The sequence below is a fragment of the Salmo trutta genome, unplaced genomic scaffold (assembly GCF_901001165.1).
Source record: "Salmo trutta unplaced genomic scaffold, fSalTru1.1, whole genome shotgun sequence".
NCBI classification, from domain to species: domain Eukaryota; kingdom Metazoa; phylum Chordata; class Actinopteri; order Salmoniformes; family Salmonidae; genus Salmo; species Salmo trutta.
In genome coordinates, this window is record NW_021822532.1 from 498,877 (window position 1) to 509,090 (window position 10,214).

At 45.5% G+C, this 10,214-nt stretch overlaps 2 long non-coding RNA genes across 2 annotated transcripts in view; both read right to left on the minus strand.

The window, feature by feature from the left end:
• LOC115182550 (uncharacterized) overlaps window positions 1-6,420 on the minus strand; it is a 6,853-nt gene extending 433 nt beyond the window's left edge. The window contains exon 1 of the long non-coding RNA XR_003873809.1: window positions 6,385-6,420. This is a non-coding gene — a long non-coding RNA (uncharacterized LOC115182550). The remainder of the gene's footprint in view (window positions 1-6,384) is intronic.
• Window positions 6,421-8,427: 2,007 nt separating this feature from the next.
• LOC115182547 (uncharacterized) lies at window positions 8,428-9,370 on the minus strand. Its single transcript, XR_003873806.1, has 2 exons — window positions 8,956-9,370; window positions 8,428-8,613 (listed from the first exon to the last, which is right to left on the minus strand). It is a non-coding gene; the product is annotated as an uncharacterized LOC115182547 (long non-coding RNA).
• Window positions 9,371-10,214: the final 844 nt, after the last annotated feature.

The window sequence follows — 10,214 nt, forward strand, 5'->3', positions numbered from 1 at the left end:
TGAGAGAGAGCAGAAGCAGAGAGAGAAGAGAGAGAGAGAGCAGAGAGAAGCAGAAGAGCAGAGAGAGAGGAGGGCAGAGAGAGAGCAGAGAGAGAGAAAAGAGAGAGAGCAGCAGAGAAAAGAGAGAGAGAGAGAGAGCAGAGAGACGAGAGAGCAGAGAGAACAGAGAGCATAGAGAGCAGGAAAAGCAGAGAGGGAGAGAGCAGAAAGAGAGAGAGCAGAGAGAGAGCAGGGCAGGCTGAGAGAGAGCAGAGAGAGAGCAGGAGCAGAGAGAGCAGAGAGTAGAGAGAGAGCAGAGAGAGCAGAGATAGTAACCCTGCATCACAACACTCTGTTGCTATAGTAACCCTGCATCACACACCCTGTTGCTATAGTAACCCCGCATCACAACACTGTTGCTATAGTAACCCTGCATCACAACACCCTGTTGCTATAGTAACCCCGCATCACACACTGTTGCTATAGTAACCATGCATCACAACACCCTGTTGCTATAGTAACCCTGCATCACAACACCCTGTTGCTATAGTAACCCTGCATCACAACACTCTGTTGCTATAGTAACCCTGCATCACAACACTCTGTTGCTATATAACCCTGCATCACAACACTCTGTTGCTATAGTGACCCTGCATCACAACACTCTTTTGCTATAGTGACCCCTGCATCACAACACTCTGTTTCTATAAGTGACCCTGCATCACACACCGTTGCTATGAACCCTGCATCACACACTCGTGTTGCTATAGTGACCCTGCAGTCACAACACTCTGTTGCTATAGTAACCCTGCATCACAGACACTCTGTTGCTATAGTGACCCTGCATCACAACACTCTGTTGCTATAGTAACCCCGCTCACAACAACTCTGTTGCTATAGTGACCCTGCATCACAACACTGTTGCTATAGTACCCTGCCATCACAACACTCTGTTGCTATAGTAACCCCGCATCACAACACTCTGTTGCTATAGTGACCCCGCATCACAACACTCTGTTGCTATAGTAACCCCGCATCACAAACACTCTGTTGCTATAGTAACCCTGCATCACAACACTCTGTTGCTATAGTGACCCTGCATCACACACTCTGTTGCTATAGTGGACCCTGCATCACAACAACTCTGTTGCGATAGTGACCCTGCATCACAACACTCTGTTGCTATAGTGACCCTGCAATCACAACACTCTGTTGCTATAGTGACCCTGCATCACAACACTCTGTTGCTATAGTAACCCTGCATCACAACACTCTGTTGCTATAGTAACCCTGCATCACAACACTCTGTTGCTATAGTAACACCCTGCATCACAACACTCTGTTGCTATAGTGACCCTGCATCACAACACTCTGTTGCTATAGTAACCCTGCATCACAACACTCTGTTGCTATAGTAACCCTGCATCACAACATTCTGTTGTACATATTTATTGTTTTGTATTTCAGTTCATATTTGTTTCATGTACCAGTCGCAGGTTAACGTCAACCTGACAGAGACGATGTAAAACCATAACTAAACTGTTTTCACAATTAACATGCTTTTTCTTGTTTCAAGTATGTTTTATTATGAAAAGTACAATATAACCATGTATACTTGTACAACTATGGAGCGCAGTCCACATATAATTGTACAATTTGTTTTTTCCAACATAAAAGACAAGAAATGATCACATTGGTATTTTAAACAGTGTTATTGTAAGAGTTTAAAATGTTTAAACAGAGGATACATCTAAAACAGGATAAAACAAGTGCAGTATGGTTGTGAGAATGTTACTTTAACGTCGACTCATAACGTCACACTATAACGTCATGGGAGTCTTGTGGAAAGACTAACGGTGTTATTGTAAGAGGTCATGGGTCAAGGTCCTCACAATTATAGGAAGATGCGCATGTGTGTGTGTGAGAGTGTGTCCTGGTGTGTGTATGTGTCCTGTTTGTGTGTGTGTGTGTGGTGTGTGCGTGTGTGTCCAGTGTGTGTGTGTGTGTGTGTGTGTGTGAGTCCAGTGTGTGTGTGTTTGTTTGTCTAGTGTGTGTGTTTGTCCAGTGTGTGTGTGTGTGTGTTTGTCCAGTGTGTGGTGTGTGTGTTTGTGTGTGTCCAGTGTGTGTGTGTGTGTGTGTGTGTGTGTGTGTGTGTCCAGTGTGTGTGTGTCCAGTGTGTGTGAGTCCAGTGTGTGTGTGTGTGTGTGGTGTGTGTGTGTGTGTGTGTGTTGTGTGTGTGTGTGTGTGGTGTGTGTGGTGAGTCAGTGTGTGTGGTGTGTGTTGTCCAGTGTGTGTGTGGTGTTTGTCCAGTGTGTGTGTGTGGGTGTGTTTGTCCAGTGTGTGTGTGTTGTGGTGTGTGTTTGTCCAGTGGTGTGTGTGTGTGTGTGTTTGTCCAGTGTGTGTGTGGTGTGTGTTTGTCCTGTGTGTGTGTGTGTGTGTGTGTTTGTTTGTCTAGTGTGTGTGTGTGTGTGTGTGTGTGTGTTTGTCAGTGTGTTGTGTGTGTGTGTGGGGTGTTGTGTGTTGGGTGGTGTGTGTGTTTGTCCAGGTGTGTGTGTGTGTGTGTGTGTGTTGTGTTTGTCCAGTGTGTGTGTGTGTTTTGTTTCCAGTGTGTGTGTGTGTTTGTCCAGTGTGTGTGTGTGTGTGTCCATGTGTGGTGGTGTGTGTGTCCAGTGTGTGTGTGTGTGTGTCCAGTGTGTGTGTGTGTGTGTCCAGTGTTGTGTGTGTGTGTCCAGTGTGTGTGTGTGAGGGTGTGTCCAGTGTTGGTGTGTGTGTGTGTCAGTGTGTGGTGTGTGTGTTGTTTGTTTTTGTCCAGTGTGTGTGTGTGTGTGTTTGTTTTTGGTGTGTGGTGTGTGTGTGTGTGTGTGTGTGTGTGTGTGTTTGTCCAGTGTGTGTGTGTGTGTGTGTGTGTTTGTCCAGTGTGTGTGTGTGTGTGTGTGTGTGTTTGTCCAGTGTGTGTGTGTTGTGTGTGGTGTGTGTGTGTGTGTTTGTCCAGTGTGTGTGTGTGTGTGTGTGTGTGTTTGTCCAGTGTGTGTGTGTTTGTCAGTGTTGTGGTGGTGTGTGGTGTTTGTCCAGTGTGTGTGTGTGTGTGTGTGTGTGTGTGTGTCCAGGTGGTGGGTTGTGGTGTGTGTGTGTGTCCAGTGTTTGTGTGTGTGTGTGTCCAGTGTGTGTGTGTGTGTCCAGTGTGGTGTGTGTGTGTCCAGTGTGTGTGTGTGTGTCCAGTGTGTGTGTGTCCAGTGTGTGTGTGTGAGTCCAGTGTGTGTGTGTGTGTGGTTGTCTAGTGTGTGTGTCCAGTGTGTGTGTGTCTGTGTGGATCCAGTGTTTGTGTAGTGTGTGTGTGTCCAGTGTGTGTGTTTTCCCTTGTTTGTCCTGTGTGTGTGTGTGTGTGGTGTATTTTGTTGTTGACCGTTGTGAGTTGTGTGTGTGTGCCCTGTGTGTGTGTGTGTGTGTGTGTGTGTGTGTCCAGTGTGTGTGTGTGTGTGGTGTGTGTGTGTCCAGTGTGTGTGTGTGTATGTGTGTGTGTGTATGTTTTTGTCCAGTGTGTGTGTGTGTGTGTGTGTGTTTGTGTGTCCAGAATGTGTTTGTGTGTGTTTGTTCAGTGTGTGTGTTGAGAGTGTGTGTGTCCAGTGTGTGTGTGTGTGTGTGTGTGTGTGTGTGTGTGTGTGTGTGTGTGTCCGGTGTGTGTTGAGTGTGTGTGTCCATTTTGTGTCCAGTTTGTGTGTGTTCAGTGTGTGTGTGTTGAGTGTGTGTGTGTTCAGTGTGTGTGTGTTCAGTGTGTGTGTGTGTGTGTGTCCAGGGTGTGTGTGTGTGTGTCCAGTGTGTGTGTGTGTGTGTGTTGTGTGTGTGTCCAGTGTGTGGTGTGTGTGTGTGTCCAGTGTGTGTGGTGTGTGTGTGTGTGTGTGTGTGTGTCCAGTGTGTGTGTGTTCCAGTGTGTGTGTGTCCAGTGTGTGTGTGTGTTCCAGTGTGTGTGTGTGTGGGTGTGTGTGTGTTGTGTGTGTGTGTGTGTGTGTTGTGTGTGTGTTTGTGTGTGTGTCCAGTGTGTGGTGTGTGGTGTGTGTTTGTGTGTGTGTCCAGTGTGTGGGTGTGTGTGGTGTGGTGTTTGTGTGTGTGTCCAGTTGGTGTGTGGGGTGTGTGGTGGTGTGTGTCCAGTGTGTGTGTGTGGTGGGTGTCCAGTGTGTGTGGGTGTGTCCAGTGTGTGTGTGTGTTCGTGTGTGTGTGTGGTGGTGTGTGTGTGGTGTGTGTGTTCAGTGTGTGTGTGTGTGTGTGTGTGTGTGTGTGTGTGGTGTGTGTGTGGTGGTGTGGTGTGTGTCCAGTGTGTGGTGTGTGTGTGTGTGTTTGTGTGTGTGGTGTGTGGTGTGTGTAGTGGTGTGTGTGGTGTGTGTGTGTGTGGTGTGTGGGTGTGTGGTGTGTGTGTGTGTCCATGTTTGGGTGTGTGTGTGTGTGTGTTTTGTGTGTGTGTCCAGTGGGTGGGGGTGGGTGTTGTGTGTGTGTGGTGTGGGGGTGTGTGTGTGTGTGTGTTGTGGTGTGTGTGTGTGTGTGTCCCAGTTATTATTTCAGGGACATTGAGGATTCATATGAACCCGAAACCCGGATAAGGGGCTCAGTGAATGGTGGAGGTGAATGTGATCAGGTGGGTCAGTGTGTCAGAGGAGGCTCTATAGAAGGACAGAGTGCCGGCTAGCCAGTCCAGATACACTCCTACTCGTGGGAGCTGGAGGAGGGGACGTCTATGGTAGTGTCATTATTATTGTGCCTGGCAGAGAAATGTTGTCAGAGCAGAACAGACTCCAGGACTGTCATTGTATCCAAGACAACAGTCCTCACCCCATCCTCTCCTGCTGATTCCTTTATATGTCACTCCTATACCAGCCCCCCCACTCCACTCTACCTCCCAGTAACAGCGCCCAGTCAGACCATCTCTACACAGAACCTGTCAGTAGTCGGTGAATCTGTCCTGGATGGTCAGGATATGGTTGGTCTTGCCAGTGTGTGTGTGTGTCCAGTGTGTGTGTGAGTGTGTGTGTGAGTGTGTGGTGTGTGTGTGTTGTGTGTCCAGTGTGTGTCCATTTTGTGTCCAGTGTGTGTGTATCCAGTGTGTGTGTATGTGTGTGTGTCCTGTGTATTTGTGTGTGTCCAGTGTGTGTTGTGTCTGTGTGTGTCCAGTTTGTGTGTGTGTGTGTGTGTGTGTCTGTGTGTGTGTGTCTGTGTGTGTGTGTGTGTGTCTGTGTGTGTGTGTCTGTGTGTGTGTGTCTGTGTGTGTGTGTCTGTGTGTGTCCAGTGTGTGTGTGTGTGTGTGTGTGTGTGTGTGTGTGTTTGTGTGTCCAGTGTGTGTCCATTTTGTGTCCAGTGTGTGTGTATCCAGTGTGTGTGTGTCCTGTGTGTTTGTGTGTGTGTGTGTGTGTGTGTGTGTGTGTGTGTGTGTGTGTGGTGTTGTGTGTGTCTGTGGCCAGTGTGCGTGTGTGTGTCTGTATCCAGTGGTGTGTGTGTCTAGTTTGTGTGTGTGTGTGTGGGTGTGTGTGTGTCCAGTGTATTATTTCAGGGACACTGAAGAGCAGAGAGGATTCATAATAAACCCTAAACCCTGGATAGAGGGGCTCAGTGAATGTGGTGGTGAATGTGTACAGGTGGGTCAGTGTGTCAGAGGAGGCTCTATAGAAGGACAGAGTGCCGGCCTGGCCAGTCCAGATACACTCCTACTCTGTGGGAGCTGGAGGAGGGGACGTCTATGGTAGTGGGATTATTATTGTGCCTGGCAGAGTAACTGGTGTCAGAGCAGAACAGACACCAGGACTTGTCATTCCATCCAAGACCACAGTCATCACCCCCTCCAGTCAGACCCTCTCTACACAGAAACCTGGTACTGGGTTGGTGAATCTGTCTGGATGGTTAGGATATGTTGGACTTGGTCTGTAAAGGTCACCTTTCTGTTCCCTTCAGACAGAGAGAGGTGTGTGTGTGCTGTGTTTTGGGTCCAGTGTGAGCTGACAGGAATCTGGGAGAAGAGCAGAGACCAATGAGGGGAGTCAGAACAATAAGTTAAGTCAGATACTGTATCTACCCTGTCTTTGATTAGAGCACAGCAGAGATCAAATCAGAGAAATATGAGGAGTCAGATAGATACCCAGTCTTTGATTAGATCTACTATTGCTATATATTTCTAGAGGGATTGTTAGGAGTGGCAGTAAAAAGAGACTGTTAGTTACTTCACAATAAAGAGACTCACATTGTAACAACTGTTCTCTGGTCTTGGGCTCTGGAGGCAGAACAACCTCCACTATATTCACTACAGACACACAAACACATTGACAGAGAGAGGGAATGTTATCATCATACCATATTCCACATGTATATGACTAGTAGGGAACTTTCAATGGTCTAAAGTTGATGTTCTTATTGTTTTCAACACACCTGTGGTGGAGATCTTGGTCCATTCTCCTTTAAGGAAGTCTTCTAGTTTCTCTCTCAGTTCAGACACAGTCTTACTCACATCTCCAAAGTACTGAAGAGGACGGACAACGATGCTGGGTAAGTCTGAAGATACACTGATACTGGAGAGAGACTGATAACTCTGGAGAGACAGAGACAGAGAGAGAGAGAGAGAGGGACAGAGAGAGACAGAGAGAGAGACAGAGACAGAGAGAGACAGGGAGAGAGAGAGAGAGAGGGAGAGAGAGAGAGAGGAGGGACAGAGAGAGAAGGAGAGAGGGGGGACAGAGAGAGAGAGGGACAGAGAGAGGGGGACAGAGAGAGAGAGAGGGACAGAGAGAGAGAGAGGGACAGAAAGAGAGAGAAAGAGGGACAGAGAGAGAGAGAGAGGGACAGAGAGAGAGAGAGGTACAGAGAGAGAGAGAGGGACAGACAGGACAACATAATGATTGAGATGAATAGTTTCACATGAAGTTAATTCATATCACATGTAACAGACAGTTTAGTTACCTGGAGGAACATGGATGTGATCCTCTGGTTGTGAGAGCTGCTCCAGCTCAGTGCTTCTTTTCCTCAGCTCAGCTATCTCCTGCTTCAGTTGCTCCAGGACTCCTTCAGCTTCACTCACTTGATCCTTCTCTTGGGCTCTGATCACTCCTTCACCTCAGAGCTCCTTCTCTCAATGGAGCGGATCAGCTCAGTAAAGATCTGATCACTGTCCTCCACTGCTGCCTGTGCAGAGCGCTGTTAAGAGAGAGAGAGAGAGAGAGAGAGAGAGAGGGACAGAGAGAGAGAGAGAGGGACAGAGAGAGAGGGACAGAGAGAGAGAGAGAGGGACAGAGAGAGAGAGACAGAGAGAGAGAGAGGGGACAGAGAGAGGGACAGAGAGAGGGACAGAGAGAGGGAGAGAGAGAGGGACAGAGAGAGAGAGAGGGACAGAGAGAGAGAGGGACAGAGAGAGAGAGAGAGAGAGAGAGAGAGACAGAGAGATAACAGTTAGTTAATAGTATCTCTACTTGCAAATTCATCTTCTGCACATCTATCACTCCAGTGTTTAATTGCTAAATTGTAATTATTTCGCCACCACGGCCTATTTATTAACTTACCTCCTTTATCTTACCTCATTTGCACAACTGCATATAGACTTTTCTATTGTGTTATTGACCGTACGTTTGTTTTACTCCAAGTGTAACTCTGTGTTGTTGTTTGTGTCACACTGCTTTGCTTTATCTTGGCCAGGTCGCAGTTGTAAATGAGAACTTGTTCTCAACTAGCCCACCTGGTTAAATAAAGGACTTGTTCTCAACTAGCCTACCTGGTTAAATAAAGGACTTGTTCTCAACTAGCCCACCTGGTTAAATAAAGGTTTCATTAAAAAGTGTGGCAATAACTTAACTTTTCATTATTTAGACAGACAGTTAAATGCTAAGTACTATACATAGGTTTTATTAAAAAAATAACAATAGACCCTATTTAGTATTATAATGGTATTTACTAACATAATATTATTACTATAATAGTTTCTAAACGTGTTCTAGGCTACCCTACCCTAGAATTAGGGTTCAGGATAAAATAGGTTATACGTAGGGTTAGAGTTTCTGTACAGCACTTTGTGACATCTGCTGATGTAAAAAGGACTTTATAAATACATTAGATTGATTGTTAGGTTCAGGGTATTTAAAGAGATAAACTGTATGGGTTTATATCTCTCTTGCTCCTCCCTGTGGTCTTCTGTGGGAACTACATACCTCATTCACCACACTTGATAGGCTCATAATCTGAGGTAGCAACTGAGTCAGAGCTACAAATCAATGATCTCCACCAATCCATTAGGTTTCCAACTCAGTGGACCTGCGCAGCATTCTCTCTATTTGATGCCTACGAACCAACAGATTTCAAACGATTATCATATTACCCAGCAGCCATTTAGAAACAAATAAAAAAGGTTATTTCTTTTTTTTCTTTCTTCTGACTGTTTAAATCGGACATATCTTGAAAAAGAGAACAGGGACATGCGATTTGTTAAGAATTTACACCTTTTTATATATAAAAAATATATATATACAGTTAACCATGACCAGAACATGTTTAACGTTTGAAGGCTTTGCGCCAACCATCGCTGTACGCCACTACAATCTTTAACCAGGTGAACAGTGAGCTTCCTCACCAAGTAGCTGTAACCTAGTTAATAATAAGTTACCTGAGGTAAACCTACAAGGATAGTTAATAATAAGTTACCTGAGGTAAACCTACAAGGATAGTTAATAATAGGTTACCTGAGGTAAACCTACAAGGATAGTTCATAATAAGTTACCTGAGGTAAACCTACAAGGATAGTTAATAATAAGTTACCTGAGGTAAACCTACAAGGATAGTTCATAATAAGTTACCTGAGGTAAACCTACAAGGTTAGTTAATAATAAGTTACCTAAGGTAAACCTACAAGGATAGTTAATAATAAGTTACCTGAGGTAAACCTACAAGGATAGTTAATAATAAGTTACCTGAGGTAAACCTACAAGGATAGTTAATAATAAGTTACCTGAGGTAAACCTACAAGGTTAACGCGGGCTGGAAGAGAATTACTTCAAAACCACAGCAAACAGCTGATTGGACATATAGTAATATTATATATATAATATTATATCACTGGGCTCCTCTGTGCTGACAAACCCTGTGTACCACCCCTCCCCTGTTTAACCTTGAATTTCGTTCAGAAAAACACTTCCACATTTAGCAAAACGAACCAACTCTTTACGGATCTGTTCGGTGGTAATAAACGGAGGCAGATTAGACACCACTACTCTTGTCGAAATCAGCACCAACACAACCCCTCACATAAATCATACTGGTAACTAGCCGGGTAACAAGACTCACCTTTTACATTACCACAACCTACGCCTTGTTCATTCTGGATACAGAGTGTATATGTTCCTCTCCCACCTGTTCACCGACCAGGATCAATAATTCCTCCACACCATTCTGGATACAGAGTGTATATGTTCCTCTCCCACCTGTTTACCGACCAGGATCAATAATTCCTCCACACCATTCTGGATACAGAGTGTATATGTTCCCACCTGTTCACCGACCAGGATCAATAATTCCTCCACACCATTCTGGATACAGAGTGTATATGTTCCTCTCCCACCTGTTCACCGACCAGGATCAATAATTCCTCCACACCATTCTGGATACAGAGTGTATATGTTCCCACCTGTTCACCGACCAGGATCAATAATTCCTCCACACCATTCTGGATACAGAGTGTATATGTTCCCACCTGTTCACCGACCAGGATCAATAATTCCTCCACACCATTCTCCACAATGCACCTGAAGAGACAGCGTTTCTTCTCCACTCGGTTGAGGACATCAAACTACCCAACTCCCTCCTCAACTCTAACCGATAAACAGCGGAAACCAGTAAACAAACCCTCCCACCATGACAAAATACATTTGGAAAATAGGCAAAAGAATAGCTGCACTTTTCACGAATGACAAAACCTCACGTTACCAACTTCTTCTTCTTCTATGGTATAATGGCGGTCCTCAAACCAACGTTAAAGGAGCATGGCGCCTCCTACTGTGCTGGAGTGTGTTCAATCACGGTTTACACCATTTCTAAATCCTCCTACCTAACTCAGTACTTCTGAGAAAATAAAAAAGATCCCTAGTAACTTCTAATAGACCCTCCCCCATCCCCCAAATCCCTTCCAAACCCCCCCAACCCCGTCCAACCTCAATGACCCTACACTTCAATCTTTCCCTCTCTTCAACATCCTTACAACACTATAACAACACATGCTCCAC